The sequence below is a fragment of the Cygnus atratus genome, chromosome 3, assembly GCF_013377495.2.
Source record: "Cygnus atratus isolate AKBS03 ecotype Queensland, Australia chromosome 3, CAtr_DNAZoo_HiC_assembly, whole genome shotgun sequence".
NCBI lineage: Eukaryota > Metazoa > Chordata > Aves > Anseriformes > Anatidae > Cygnus > Cygnus atratus.
The window spans coordinates 69,514,118-69,530,489 of NC_066364.1; the positions used below are offsets into that span (position 1 = coordinate 69,514,118).

Genomic DNA, 16,372 nt, shown 5'->3' on the forward strand with positions numbered 1-16,372 from the left:
TGACCATTTAACTGTTTGAACGTCTACCACTTACTTGGGTGAGGCTGAAGCGATCAGTCCCCGATACTGTGCAGCCCGTATTTCCTTGCTACCTGTGCAGTACATGCTTTAAACACACGATTCCTGTCTTATTCTCTAACAAACAGTGAGAGGTATTTTTAAAGAATGCAGCATGTATCGTGTACATCTCTGTTATTCCAAGGAAGAGTTTAATTGCTTGCAATTCTATCATATTTTATTTGAAAATGAACTGTGATTTAACTTCCCAACTGACTCATTTCTAGCATATCAGCAATGCTGATGTAATGTTCTCTTAAGCAGATCTGTTTTCAATTCAGGACAGATGTAGGGTATTTTTTTTAATTATTTATTATTATTATTATTTTTTGCAGCCACAGGGATATTTGAATCACTCTTAGCATGGTATATAAAACAGAGGGATTGATTCCTGAGGCTTACTTAAGGTTCCATCAAACTGTCAGTAAGCACCGGGAAAAATTAAGGCTTACATAACTAACAAATTTTAAAGAAAAGGTTTTTGCAACCTATCTTCTCAAGAAATAAACAAAATGTCAAGCTCTGCCATTAGATGCCAGCCACACTACACATTTCAGATGTGTTCTAACCAGACGGTGCCATAACGTTGCAGTGCAGTTCAACAGCGACACGACTCAGAAGCAGTTCTGTGGTCTTGCAACCCACGTTACATTTTCAAAATTGATTCAAACACTAACTGCTTGAGTTTTCAAAATCAGGAATGGAGCTCCAAAGGCACTGAAATCCTGTTCAGCAGTATAACTGCTCTTAGGTTGCTCTCTAGCTTGAATAAAAGTCAATTACGCCAAACTTCACATTTATGAAAAACTGAAAAGCATTAGATATAAAACAATGCCCTTGCAGTAATAACTACTGAAATACTGATGCCTTAAACAAAACCACACAAAAAGGAATATTGAAAATGGGTCCATTTCTCTTTCTTTAATATGAAAAAAAACCAAACCACCAAACAACCAACAAAACTAGGCATGAAACTGACTTTCTATGCCTAAAAATAGAATAATGAATATATTTATTAGAGCAAGATTACATAAGTAATTGAAAATGTAACATATTTCTCCTGAAATCATGAGCAATGTGCCACCCAGGTCTTTTTCTCATTACAAAACAAAACAGCAGCAACAACATCAAAAACAACCTGAAAAGAATTCTGATCTCTTTCCTTAAGACCATGACTTCTGAAGCCCTCTGGAGTGCAGGTGTCAGCCCCAAAGCCAAGCCACATCTCTTTGGGTGCAGCGAACGCAGGAGCAGGCTGTATACACACTCACCATATGGCTGTAAGACACACAAGACACACTCCCTTACCAGAGGCTCAAAGAGGGTGCAGAGCTTCCAGAAAGAGTCTGTATTTGCACCCTATACCCCATTAATGCATTTGACAAAACTTGTTTCCTTCTTAAGACAGTCACCTCTGCGCCAGAGCTGGCTATAGTCTTAAATGTGCTATTTGTGAAGGTCTTCACTAGTGAAACCGGGATTTCTCTGAATAAAAGAAATATGAATAAAATCTCTTATTTATTATTTGTCTGTGCAAACCCACACTATCATTTGTTCCAAAGGACTGGATCGTCACCTTGAGGAGCCTCGTCCCCAAACTTCCGCAGCCACAAATGTCAGAGAAGTAGATTTTGCAAAGTGCCAATTTTAATGTGGTCCTGCCACAGAAACCTCACTGCTTATGCACTGAAACAGAAGAGAGCAGCACAGGGCCAAAGACTGGAAAAGAATGCAGTTGTGATATATGCACTGTTACATTGCAGATTGCTATGATTCTGTCATTTACCTTTACAAAAACACTGGCTATTGCCAGGTCCTGACGGCCCAGCATCCAGTTTTGCTGTTTTGAAAAGTTTTTGCCTGCGCTGGAATTTGCAGCTGGGAGGAATGGCCCATGAACTAGTCCATAAGGCAAACTTTGGCACAAAACAAAGGCAGGAACATCTGCTGCCATCACGAACATCTTGTTGGCCGAGTTCAGTCACGGGGGAGTGCCAAGCAGCTGAGCTGCTTTCCCACCTCTCTGGTTTGGCTGGTAGGGCCCATGTGAATTAATCTAAAACACTCGATACACTGGGCATAGCCTACTCACTCTGAGAAGGATTGATCACGAAGGCATCACTTAGATCAATCCCTTAAGAAAGCAAAGATTTAAGCACCTGCCTTTGCATCCTGAGGACCCCATTCCTCAAATCACAGCCGCTTTCTCAAAGTCTTTAACTTTACTGCTCATTTTATTGCTGGATTTTTTTGACTTTTGAGGTCTTTTTGTTTCTGTAAATTGTAGCCATTCTGACACTGAGAGCCAAGCCCTACTTCCATTCATGGAAATGGAAAACATTTTCTGGCAATTTATAGATATATCCTGCCCTAAAACATTTTTTTTTTTTTTCCTTCAGCCAGAAATAGGAACCATTTGGTTAACTCATAACTTGAGTATTCAAAATACTCATGCATTCCTCAAACCATCTTCAAAACCATTTTTACAAAAAGTGTAAATATATTTACAATACACACATAGCATAGCTTTGGTAACGGAGATAGTGACATTGCAAGGGATAAGGAACACAGTTTTCCTTTTGGCTCACGTAATGACTCAGGGGTCCTATGTAGAAAACTGCATGTTGTGTCTCAGTTTTCCCATCCCCTGCACGTTGTTTGTAATGTCTCCCCCCCCCCCCGCCCCCCACCTTGCTGAAGGATTTGGACGAATGCTTAATTAGCATACCCCTGTGCTGTGCTTCAGATAACAGATATGGAAGGAATGCTTAGCATGTTTTACTCATCTGTATAAAAGATAAGTCATATGTATGATGAAACTTTATACATATATGTGCTGAACGATGAATATGACGTAGGTAACAAGGCTATCGTCTCACACTGGTTGCATTAACTCCATACCTGTTCCATACCAATCCACTCCTGCTTAAACAGAAATATGTGGAAATTTCAGAATGTTTCATTTTTTTAAAGAACAAAAACCAGAAAAGTAAAAAATGATCTATCAACATACCGAGAGGCCAAAGAACGCACCAATGGGGCCTAGGCCTGACCAGCCAGCGAGCAGCCTGGCAGAAAAGCACCAGGGGTTCCTGCTGGATGTGGAGTTGTGACAGAAATAACCCTATACCATGTTGTGTGAGCTAGGGAACAACCAGCAGGCCTAGGGAGTTGGTTGTTCTCTTTCTTCAGCATCTGAAGCCACATCCAAAGCTCTGTGGCCACCTTGGACCCCAGCACAAGAGAAATACAGATAAAGTGGAGAGAAACACCCCAGGGGCCAAAGAGCTGTGGGGCTGGACCCAAGCCAAATACTGTCACGTTTGCTTGGAGAAGAGACAGCAGAAGGGCAACCTAACCACAGCCTTCAACTACCAAAAGCAGTGTCTCAGAGAAGACAGAACCAAACTCCCCTCATGGACGCATGACAACAGGCCAAGAGCCAACAGTCAAAACCTGCAACAAAGGAAATTCCGATTAGATACAAGGACAAGACACTTCACAGCAAGCATGGTTCAGCAGTGGGAGGGGTGCCTGGGGAGTCAGTTGCATCAGCATCCCTGGAGATAGTCAAATTTTGACAGGACCTGATCTGCAGCTGAAGTTAGCCCTCCTTCAAGCAGGCGGTTGGGACTATACTGTTGCCATAAATCCCTTTCAACTTAAATTATTATGTGATTCTATAATTTATGACTAATAAGAGACATCATTAATGTTCCCATTATTTGCTCGCTCTCTCTCCCACCCCCTCCTTTCCCTGTGGGGACACTGGCTAGCCAAGATGAACATAATTGTCTAAGAATACCCTTAAAAGTACACCCTGTCCATGTAAGGTGTCAAGTATGAAGCAGCGGCATTGGCAAACATCCAGATGCCAAAATATAAACTTCTAGAGCTCAGCTGGATTTTTTTTACTTGTCAGATCTGTGTCATAATTGCTGTTTATCCACATTCTTCTTTGGTGACATGTATTTGCAGTCTTGCAGTCCCACTGATTTAGCTGGTCATTTCGTGTCTGTAAGGAATTGTGTAAATAAATATTGTGATTTAAACCCTTCAAACACATTAATGTTACTTGCCAGCAAAATTAAGAAGGGAAGGCTGACATCTTCAGGGTCTGTATTTATGCATTACCTTTATGTGTTTAAATGAATCTAAGCATCTTTTAGGATCCATCCACAGCGGCAAATATATTTAAAATGAAAAAAGATTCAGGAATAATTCATCAGAAAATCTGTATTTCAAAATCAGAATGCCTAAGTTTTAGAAATTATTTAAACCGATCCTCAAAAGTATGTAAAAATAATATGAAGGTGATACTCTTACTATGAAGCAAACACTTCTGCCTGCAGAAAGTTAACCAGGAATATTTTATCTCAAATAACTTTTCCTCAATTATTACTGGGACAATTATTACCCAGACAGAAAACAATACTGTACACCCCGTCCTGCAAGACAAAATTCAATTGAAAAAGCCAAAGTTTGATTACAAACAAGGTAATCATGCTACTATATTTTAGAACAATGACCAATTTTAAAGGTTAATAGCCATTTCAGTTGCTCAGAGGGCAGATGGATGATGTGTCCTCCGATGGACTCCTAAGACTTTTCAGGCATTTCCAACTCTCCCATTGTGACCTCGGAAGACACAAATGACTTCCTTGGCATTTTACGATTGCCAGATGAATGTCATTGCACTGTTAACAAAGCCTCAGAAAAAGTAGAAGTTAGACCTGTAATAGTAATGTTGCTTTGATGAGATCCCAGTCAGATATTTTGTATTCGAGTTGCTGCTCAGAGGTAGGCAAACTTTTATGGCTGAGTTATTAACTCCCCAAAATAGTTTTATAATAGAAATGCTGACAGACGCTTCAGTACAGCAGTGCGATTGGGCACTGCTATAGTCATCAGTTTTAATGAGAGCTGTTAATATCACCTCAATCAAAATGGTTGCCCTGGGCTGACATCTCGGGCTGTGCACAGGTGCTCTCAGCCAAAAACGTAATGAAGGTTATTACATTATCAATGAGGCACAGATGTACATCCAGTCTGAACTCAAGGTGGTGTTACTGCCAAGCACGCATCTCTTTCAGCAGGTCCCAGGTCTGTTTATATCAATAGGCTGTTCCAGCTCAGTGAACCCAGGCACAGCCTTCTGCTTCTCCATGGCATCGCCAGTGAGAGAGGGGGCAACTGTTAGGCATGCGAGAAGGATTTACCCCTGGTCTGCAGGTAGATCACTGCAAAAGCAACAGCAACAACAAAATCCCAGTTTGGCTTGTGGTAGTCTTTGAACTTTAAATATGTGCATTTGGGTTTGGACTGCTTCAGCTTTTCAGAGCAGTTCCTCCCCTTCACCAAGCGCAGCAACAATACTGGCTTGAGGGAAAACTCTCTCTCAGCTGTGGTTTGTCTTCTTTGTCTTGTCTGAAATCTGACATACTTATCATTGGATTTGCATGCTTTCCAAGCCATACTTCACACTTTGCTCATTAGTGCTTATGTTCACTTACTTTGCTACACAAATCACACAAGGATGTCATATTCCTATTTTTTTTAGCATCTCTCATTTTTATAGTAAATAGACACATTTTTCAGGCACATCCCAAGTAATGGGTCTATACTGCCAGACATGGATACTAGAATGGATTACATTTCTATTCAGATAACACCTGGGCATTTGGAAGCCAATTTGAAATGAGCCATAACCTCTGCTGAAGTCATCCTTCTTCATCTGTCCTCCTAAGACCCCAGACTGAGGGAAGCAGTACTGTAAGAAGGGTGATGTAAATGAGAAATGGCATCTCATCAGAATATAGACTATGTTTGCTTTAGCAGAGGAGGACAACTGTTCACAGATCTCAGCTGGCACTGTAATGTTGCTTTGCTCCCCAGAAGCATATGTGATACCTGGAAGGATGGACATGTACATAGAGCGAAGCAAGCATCACAAATTCTTTTATATCAAAGACTGAAGGGGGTGTGCACATCCATATATGTGTGTGCATGCATGTATGAAAGAGACAGAGCTGGCCAAGGAAGCCACTATCGCATCTTAAATGTAATTCTTGACGGATTCTGCACAAATGATGATGAATGTGCTGCCTTCCCCCTAGCCTCCCTACTAGCCAAATCCACTTTGGATTTGACTAACCATTGCAAACAAAATGCTGAAGTCAAGCTATTTCTGCTTTCACAACTGTCCCTCCATAACTTAAGGGACAGACAAAAATGAACCCTGTTCACCAGACTGTATCTGGGAGTCCTAATATCAGTCCAACATAACTGATAGGTTGAATGAGCTCAATGCTGAAATCCCTGGCACTGTACTGTGCAGGTGATACCAGTGATTCTCGGGCATTAAAATCCGTGCTCTAGGCCTGTGTTGGAAGTTGAGTCACTGCAATGAGAACACGACACAGAGCTGAACCACAGAGGCAGTCGGAGCAGAGCACGGACTGCAGTGCAACAGCTAATGGTAGAGGGAGGTACGTGGAGGCAGAGGTAGTGGTCAAGAAGTGACCCGATCATTCAGCTCTGGTCCTGGATACTGCAGGTGCAAAGTAAGCTCTGGTTCCCAAATATCCCCCAACACAACGTTTGGAGATGATCGAACAAATGAATTCAGAGAGACAGCAAGAGAAGAAATCAATGAGTTCAGTGATTTGAGCTTTGAACTAGAACCACTTCAGGTAATTTTTTTTCCTTAAAAAAATACCAGTCTTGTTCTTGTAAGGGATTAGATGATCGCGATAAGCAAATCTGCACTTAGGTGAGCAATACTTAAACTAGAAGGAAAAAAGATGGGGAGCTATTGCTCCAGCCAAGCAGAAGCAATACTACCACGGAGCACTGTTTTCAAACAAGGGAGATGAGGGCGAGGGCTGTTTTATTTTTAGTGGGAGTAAAGCTGCAGTCCCTCATTCCTCCTTAGTTGAATGCCTAAGTGGAGAAACGTTAGATGAATGGAGATGCTCGTTCTGCATTTCCCAGCAGCACGTATAGAGTAATCTCATTTCAATTTATCCTGGCTGCCCTAGCATGCTCCTGTATTCTTGTTACCATCCAAGTGGAAAGAAGTCAATCTGTCCCAGTATGCACAGCCCTCCCCCTGACAGCAGGCAGTCTATGTGCGCAGGGCTACATGCCTTAAGCCCTGCCTCTGTGAATATGTGCTCACAGATCTTGATCTAACCCTGAAAATAGCTCCCCACAGGACTTAAATCCTCGTGACCCATTTATACATTTCAAGCAAGACTTCAAAACAGACAGATCGCAAAACCAACTGCAAGCGACCCAATTATGTCCTAGAGGAGAATTATTCTGCGAGTAATTGCTACAAAGGGAATGTTTGGCCATCGCAGTCAGAGCAACTGCCAACCTGGGATGAAGTGGTGACTTCAGATGTGGCGCTTCTCTGCATTTGCCATTTCTCTTTGCTCTCTGGTCTTTTTTTTTGTCTGCCACAAACCCTGCACCATGGCCCAGGAGGTGGTCAGCAAGGGGTGCTACAGCACATGCTGGTTCAGCAGGGAAGTCATCAAAACTTTCTGAAGCTCCTTTTCCCAAATCATTATACACATACAAACCTGGCAACGTGAAACTGTATGTACAGCAAAAGCAGACAAACACTTTAAAGTAACACTATCAGCAGTAGTTACAGCTCCCTCCCATCCATTATAATAGAAGGCTTAGCAGGAAATTAGACTGATTTCCTTAAAAGAAATCAAATACCCTGATTGCTTGGATTAGAAACAATGCTTGGTTTGGAAATGGGGGGTTTCCTGCTCAGTCTTCTTCAATAATAATAATGAATGCTGTAAGTTGATGATAACACACAGTAATGACAAGGAAAGAAAAATTTTGATGTTGCACAAGGAAACATTTGTTGAGGGAAGGGCAGGACCTGGGCTGATTTTCCTAGAACTTTTACATTTTTATTTCCTTCCACCTCTCATATGCATGTCTTCCTCTAATGGCTTAAAAATAAAGGATGCAATCTGTATTCCAGACAGATTGCATGAATAATCCTCTCTTATCACAAACCAGCCACAGCTGTCCTTGAGTAGTTAACAAGGATCTACAGGACAGGAATTGCTCCAACTCCCAGTTGGAGGAAGCATTAGTTTTATAAATACATTTCAGCCTTTTAAACTCAACTTTATTTTCCACCAAGACACTGAAAAGAAACAGTACATTCATCTGTATGTTAAAAGAAGACAAAAGACACCACACTGCTCAAGAATTTAGATCTGAGGTGTCACACAGTAGACTGGTTCCTATGAGTAAACCAATGGCAATAGGAATCTCTTTTCTGTGCTAACTCCTCTGCTTCTTAAACGATGTGCTTTCGTTGGGAGCCCGGGTGTGTCCCCTGAGGGACTTCATTCTGCGTGGAGCCTGAAACACAAAATGGTGCTGGAGCCTCCTCTTTCACTCCCTCCCAGCTCCTTAGGATCCTCACCCTGGTCCCACCAACCTCACTGACTGAAATGTGCTCCGCGTTTTTTACTGGGAACAGAAACGGGAGTTCCGGGACAGGGGGAACGGAACAGAAGTGTGGCTGCCCCCGTCTGCCCTCACCTCCCCAGAAGGAAAAGCCAGGTTGGCATTGGTAGTGAGCACCACACCACTTATCCAGTAGAGGAAGGCAAAAGAAGAGGCACAGAGAGGACGAGGAATGCAAAATTCACTGATTTTTTACTTTTGTGAATGCCATGATAGTATTGGTATCTCCTGCTTTCCGTGCTGTCTACCAATGGAGTCATGGTGCTGCCATGGCATTGGTGGAAGACTCTCAAACCACTGCAAGGCTCCCAGCTGGACATCCCGTAACAGTTCATTATGAGGTTGCTTCTCCCAGTTGCCCTGGACCTGACAGCTGCCAGGGAAATTAAACCTTGTTGCCAGTGAAGGAAACAGCAATGACTTTCAGCTGTGTAGACTAAAACTGAAAACTTACATCTTACTGCAAAGCTTCTTGGAATAAACAGCTATATGTAGATACAGCAATAGTGGCTGAAAGACAGCTTCATCCTGAGAACCATGGGAACCAACCGGGAAGGAATTACAGGTAATAATACCCATCCTATTTGATTAGCTCCAAGTTGATACTACCTTTGTTTTGTTTCTTTGGTATAGATAGAATGATTCAGCCCTGACAAGATACCTTTGGTTTTGGTGGTTTTTTTTTTTTTTTAATTGTGTAAGAACTACTCACAAAATTTAAACTAATTATGTTTCTGCTTTCTACTTTTATTTTGTGCCAGTGGGGAGGAAAAAAAAAAAAAAAGAAAAAGCAAGACAGATAGAAAGAAAGATTGAAATCTGTGGAAATTCAAGAGATACAGCTATTGTGAAATCAAGCCACCCAAAGAGGGAGCACGTGCATATCCACACATAAAGTATGTACTTAAGGTACTAATGTTTTGCCTTACATTTCCTTGCCAATTGCTGGGATCTTCCAATTACATTTTCCCTTTAAAATACATTTATTTATCCTACCCCTATATAGTCCAAAAACTGACAACCATTTCAACCAAGTTATGTCATGAAACATAAGGCTTGTATAGATTTATGGAAAAGCTATTTAAATTAGCTCTCAAATGTTTCAGCTGCTGGGAGTTAATACTGTACTACGTCCATGAAAAAAATCACCGTTCAAGTATGAATTAGCTATCCAAGAAAATCTCTAATTCCTTGTCATTTCTGAGGGATTACTGCCAACACAAATATACCTTTCCTCACAAAACTCTTCTAGTGCTGTTGACAATACCGCTCCCCTTTCTGTCACTATGGCCCACATTGGGGGTTTGTGTTTGACTCTTTCCCCCTTAGCCATACCAAACCACTTCCAAATCATGACACTTATGTCTTCAACATCTTCAAAATCCACCCTTTCATCTCCATTCTTAGAGTGCAATCCTTTGTTCCATCTCTCGCTTGTATCCCATCTTGATTACTGCAGCCTCCACTCCTCCTTTCTGGCGTCCCATATGCACAAAGGCACACAAATCAAAGCGCTGCCAAACAAACACACGTTCCTTGCCTGGAAGTTTGATCACCTCTTTTCCTTCCTCTCCCCCAACCCTTTCTTAGTTTCACCACTGGCTTCCCTCCAAAATCATAACAGATGTCAGCACCTTCCCAGCTCAATGTAATTCTGGGGCTTTTTAATTTATCTTCTGCTTGTTAAGTTTTATCTTACCTTCTAATCCTTCCTTTCCTCCAGTTCTCCCCAGCTCTCCTGCCTACAGGTTTCCAGAGTTTCCTTGTCTTTTGCCCCACATGACCCCTTCTCTTGAATTTTTTTCCAGAAGCCTTGTTTTACCTGAACCCAGGAGATCCACTTGTGACATGCTGTTTATTAAAATATATTGATTTTAAGCTGTGCTATTATTTCCTTTTCTCTTACCAGTTGTCCAAGCTGCCATCCTCAAGTGCTTAGACAGTGCCAAGCAAGCAGCTGGCACTCCTGCAAATACTTGACAGCAGCGACCTGGGCACAACACTGAAAACTGATTAAATGATGTGGTAGGAGATACAACAAACAGAGCTATCTTCAAAATGCTGTCAAATGTGTGAAACAAGCAAGTTGAGAGAAATGAATAAAAGAAAAAGAGCTTCATATGCATTTAGTTAAAAGAACTTTGGCTCCTATTTTTATTTTAATGAAGAATTGCTGTTTCTTTTTCTAGGAACTATCAGTCATCTCTTCCTCCTTCTCTTTATCTAGAAAAATTACTGAATATAGCACAGCAATTAATTTTTCTTCCATGTCTTAAGCACCCTACTTTCAAGTACCTGCTCCCCTTTACATTCTGGGAAAATCTATGCTAGAGCCACTGACACAAAAGAGCTGCACTGGACTGAAAGCACTGCAAGCATTACCACAAGCTGAACCATACTCTTATAGGAATGGCAGAGTATGTCTCTGATGCAAAATACCTACCCAACGTTGTATTTCACGATTAACATTAATCTGCTACAGGCCCAACACAGAAGTTGCCTGTTTGCATAAATGCATGCATGAACATGTGCGTGCGTGTGGACATTCAGACCTCAGCTTCTCTGCCAGGCTCCCATAAGGCTGCTGCTTCTCTCCATGAGTAATCGCTCAGAGTCGGCCCTATACCAGACTAATTTTTGACTGTCCCTTCCAAAGGCATTATAGTAAGGACTTTGGCCATTGCAGGGGAGAAAGTCCTCCCACTTCTTATTTTTATAGTTATTAAGGGCCTCAAAGGGACAAACAAATGTAAGTTGCTAAATGATCTATCTATTGTCCTATCAGGGGGTGCTTCCAGCAATCCTACTAAATAGTCACCTTTAGGTGAACAAGCTTATGGTACCTCAGACTTGAAAATCTGAGCCCATGTGCCAGCATCACATCACTTCCAGCTCCTCCTTAACAAAGCTTATCGAATACTGTTAGGCTATGTGGCTTAATACCAGCAATCTGCCCACCCTCAAGCACATCAAGATCCCACATGCTACCACGCTTCACTCAAGCCAATAAAAAGTTTTAGGGTAATTCTTCAGCCCCTGACTGTGGCAAGAGATGAGTTAAATGCTGTTTGCATTGCCAAAGGAGTGAAATTGCATCAGTCCCCCAGATTTAAAACCTCATGAGTTTTCAGTATTTCTTTCTCTTAAGCATGAGGCAGCTGTTTCTCCTGGGAAGGCTCCTGGAAGACATCTGAGATGAATGCAGGAGGCTGGAATGTGGGGAGGACGAGGGACTGCCAGGACAAGACGTCCACACTCAGGCGATACCCCCAGCTCTCCACTTAGCAGCTTTCACAGCCCTGCCAGCTGCTCAGCTACAGCCCTTCTGTCTTCCCCCAAACTGGGATCAGGGTTAATCTTCCTGCCCAGGGGAAGAGCTCTTCAAAGTGCAGCAGTCTCTGGAGGCTGACGGGCAAACATAGAGGGTGGAAGGAGGCCAGCCTTGGCAGAGGCACCGCTCTGACACATCCTCACACGGTCGCTGATGCAAAGCAACCACCCGAGACCTCAATTAGAAAGCGAACAGAGGGGATTTTTCAATGAATTCGAGATGCCCAGTCAGAAGTTTCAGGCTTATAGTTTATATGCAGGGACATGCATCACTGTGTGCACGTGAAACACAGCTATACTATTAAAATCCATACCACACATTCTCTTAGATTTGGGATTATTTTAAAGCAGATCTAGAATGACTTAGAATTCAAAAGTCAACTACTGAATTGGAATTAAAATAATGTTTTATGGTAACAGGATGCCTTGTGCTCTGAGCAGATACTACTGGCAAAGGGGGCCATAAAAGGGAAACACGTGCTTTATGGCAGTAGTTTGTAGCTGTAGGTCATTTAGTTGCAGGTTAAAAAAAAAAAAAGAAAAACTACAAAAGAATATGACTGGAAAATACAGTATTTAAAAAGCAAGGCCAATTCCTTATGAATTTGCATCCTAAAATGTGACACGAACTTTTGCTGCTTGGTTCCATAAGTGAAGACCTTGCTCTGCTCCCCAGCAGCTCCTGCGGCAGGCAGCTGCTCTCCTCTTTTCTGCACGCCTGCCACTAGAGGGGAACACTACAAACACAGCGAGCTGGATAGTTCAAACAGATCATGCTGTGTACATTCAATAAAAAGCCCCGAGCCTTCTTTTTTTTTTTTTTTTTTTTTTTTTTTTTTTTTTTTATACAGGTGGGAAAAAAGGAATCTCTCCTACCTTTTTGTTCCTTTATTTTATTTTATTTTATTTTAGCATTACACTGTGGTAACAATAGGATTTCATTTACGTTGCACACTGGTAGCACAGAGTGGTCTAAAGCACAGGACACCTCTCTTGCTGCCCTTCTGCATCGAGGAGACAGGCTGTCATCAGAGGAAGCTGATGTCAAGCACTGCCAAGCACATACCCTAGAACTGAATGCTTAGGGCTGATCTGGGTTTTTAAAACTTTGCAGTTAAAGCCGATTTTCGCATTTTTTCCTGTACAAAGCAAAGCCTTCTTCCACATCTGAACTGACAGACTGTGCTGGCAGAGGAATGGGGGGAAGACCCAAGGAGCCCACTGGGGGCATGGAGGTGGGAATGCATGCACAGAAATGACTTCATAAGAAATTGCCTCATTGTCTCGTATAACACATATAAGAAATTCCTCCTGCAGCTTTAATGATGGAGTGGGAAGCTAAAACCCATAGGAGTTCCTTTCTCCATTTACCAGAGAAGCAAGATATGGGTTTCAATGATGAAGTGTTCCATTAATATTAGTGCTAGAGGAAATAAAGTGACTTAATTGTAAACTAACGACCTCATCCTAATAACCAAATTCTAAACAGAAAAGGCAAGAAAAAAAATCCTACTTTCAGCCATGCTGCCAACTCATAAATTAAGCAAATGACATTGGGATATAATTATACTAATTAGTAATGATGCCAGGAAAACACTATTTATGGGTATGCATTCACCCCATTTCTAACCCTAGAGCCTAAATCTGAAATAGTAATTCAATCAGAGCACACTTTGGAAATTCAGCGCTATTGCTTATGCCATTGTAGATCTAATTTAATCAATACCATATTCTCATTAAATGCAAAGTCTGTTAAAGATGTTCGCAGGCCCCGCAAATGAACTCTATTGGATTTGCCTCATTACACTATTGCTCTGGGCTTAACTATGCATCATTAGCAGAAACAGCATACAAGTAGAGTACCAGGCTCTCTCTATACATCACCTTAAAACGACAAAGTCACACGTGATTATGGTCATAAGGGATTGGACTGATAAAAGGTGGCATCTGGAGCAACTGTCGGGTGCTCATTGGCTCAGTGGCTTCAGAAAGGGTGTCTGAATTCCCGGTGACCTTCCTGTGTCAAAACGGGGAGGTAACAAGGTGAGATCTGCTTCCCATTCATAGAATCATAGAAACACAAGGTTGGAAAGGACCTACAAGATCATCTAGTCCAACTGTCCTCTTATCACCAATATTTGCCAGATGCCATGCTGCATGGTTTGAATTTTTTTGTTTCCTGCTACCATTGGAGAACTGTGAGAATGCTGTTCCTAACCCTCAATTTACCTTATAACTTTTAATGTTTTAGTCACAAAAAAAAGGACTGCAACATTCGGGTGCATTGGTCAACGCTGGGTATCCCTATCACAATACCCTGAAGAGGTCAGCAAGCTCCATACATTGAACTATGAGAAGAGTAAACTAATTTCTTTTCTTAGTTAAGCCCAAGATGCATACTATACACCTGAAGTGTGTACCAGCATTGTTTAGCTTTGAGGGCTGCCTCCCAATTTGTTCTTGCTGTCAGATATGAACGTACACTTGGATTTGCCATACCTGCTGCTACTTTACTAGCCTCTGTGCTCTTCAGTGACAGAGTACCACATATATGCCACACACAGGTCTGTCTGGGTTACATCTGAAATAACTACACGTGGAAGAGCTGCCAACAAAATCCTTCATTCATTTTGTTGTGAAGTTAAGAGATTTTATTAAAGCTTGTACTGCCTTGCCGCTATCCGTTCACATAAGTAGGCACTCAGTTGCAAACCCCTAGCAACTTCATGGAACTCAACCAGCTTTGTATTTTGTTTGTGCTTTTTGCTAGAACTGGCCAACAAGGTCTCTGTCATTTAGTTGTTTACTGGAAACACACGTACATGGAGAGGTGGAGAGAGAGTGCAGAAAACAGCATAAAACGCTTCCTGGTCTAAATTGTTTACTTGGTATTTCTGCCGACCATTTCCATGTACTTCTGCACTGATTGTAATTGCTAGAAAATTGCATGTTTTTGCTTGTCCCTTCGGACAAATGGGCTGAAATTAGTAGTTGCACATATCTGCAGCTGACTCATTACAACATGAAGCAGCCGACTGTGGGGCTTGGGGTTTTTTGGATCTGTTATTTTAGGATGGAAGTTGCTGAGCTGGCAGGCAGTCTGACCATATAAATCAAACGGCAACTACATACTTTTAAAATGACATGCATAATCAATTTAATATGTGATGTTTGAGGGAAAGTAGCTTTACTGGGGAAGTACTGCTAATAAAAATTCAACCTATGGTACCCCTTAGGTCACTAAGGACAAAACCATGGGCTAGTATTTATGACAGCAGGCAGCCTGCCTTTCTTTGGATTGCTTCTGGATGAACAATAGCACCTAAAAGAATGTATATAAATATCAGAAAGAGACCACAGGTATCTAATTATTGCTTTCATTAGCACTTGAGGAGAAACATCAGTATTAGTAAAGTGCAAAACCACCACGGATAGTTCTGCTGTGACTCTTTGAAGATCTTTCTACCTTGCAACAAAAAGTCATATGAGTACCTCTCTTACAGCACCATCCCCCAAATCTTCTGGTTCCAAGGCAGCTTTTTGGTTAATGCCATAAGGAAAAGCCAAAGGCCTGGGAGGCGTGCATTGTTCCCTTCTCACTGTGGTGGGGTGCCCTAAGCTGCAATTTCTCTTTCTAGAGGCATCCTGCAAAGGGGGCTCGAGAGGACCACTGTTTGAGGAGTCAGGGTGTCCTAAGGAAGAACAATTGCCAAGTCAAGCCAAGAGACAAGTTCACAACATTTTATGCCTAGGGAAAAGCTCAAGCCTCGCTTTCACACAACAAAACTGCTAATTTTAGGAATAGGAAAGCAAAAATCTGCTCATATATAAATGGAAGAGAAAATAGACATTTTTTCCAGTCAGTTATTTCATAGGTCTTGACAAATGTAACTGGAAAAATAAGCACTAAAAATTATTTCTCAAGTAATGACTTAAACTGGCAAGGTGGTCACAACATTTTCCAAAGAGAAAGAACAAAGAGTCAACACATGGTAAGTGTATTTGTCCCACAAATGTTTTTTGAAAACAGAAAGTACTAATGAATTGAAAAAGACAGACTAGCCCTTTGGTTTTCTGTTATCCATGCACGATGAAAAACATCGGGGCAAATATGAGACAAGAGACCAAGGTCGTGTTCAGTGCATCCCGCTTGGATTTTGACATCAGAGACATCAAAAGTGAGTACATGATGTAGCAACTACTTCTTGAATTCAAATATTGGAGAAAAGAACCAAGATAAAAATCCTGCTGTTTTGAATGGATTTGCCTGAAGTGTTGCAAAAGTTTAGGGGAGGCAAAGAGGGAAGAAAAATCAAGGAGGCCCGGGTTCCTGCTAGGGACAGGATAAATGTGCCTAAAAGGGACAAAAAATAAAATTGATAGATTTTGAGTTTTTAAATGTCTTATGGAGTAATTTATCTATTGCTAATGTTGATTTAACAGTAACAGATAAACATTCAAATATATGGAAGTAGTT

At 41.6% G+C, this 16,372-nt stretch overlaps 1 protein-coding gene and 1 long non-coding RNA gene across 8 annotated transcripts in view; one reads left to right on the forward strand and one right to left on the reverse strand.

The window, feature by feature from the left end:
- Positions 1–16,372, reverse strand: part of LOC118244027 (SAM and SH3 domain-containing protein 1-like) — a 562,909-nt gene that overhangs the window by 162,040 nt on the left and 384,497 nt on the right. The gene's annotated exons all lie outside the window — the stretch shown is intronic.
- LOC118244028 (uncharacterized) lies at positions 8,552–11,239 on the forward strand. The gene is made up of 3 exons (XR_004777431.2): positions 8,552–9,130; positions 9,327–9,461; positions 10,475–11,239. It is a non-coding gene; the product is annotated as an uncharacterized LOC118244028 (long non-coding RNA).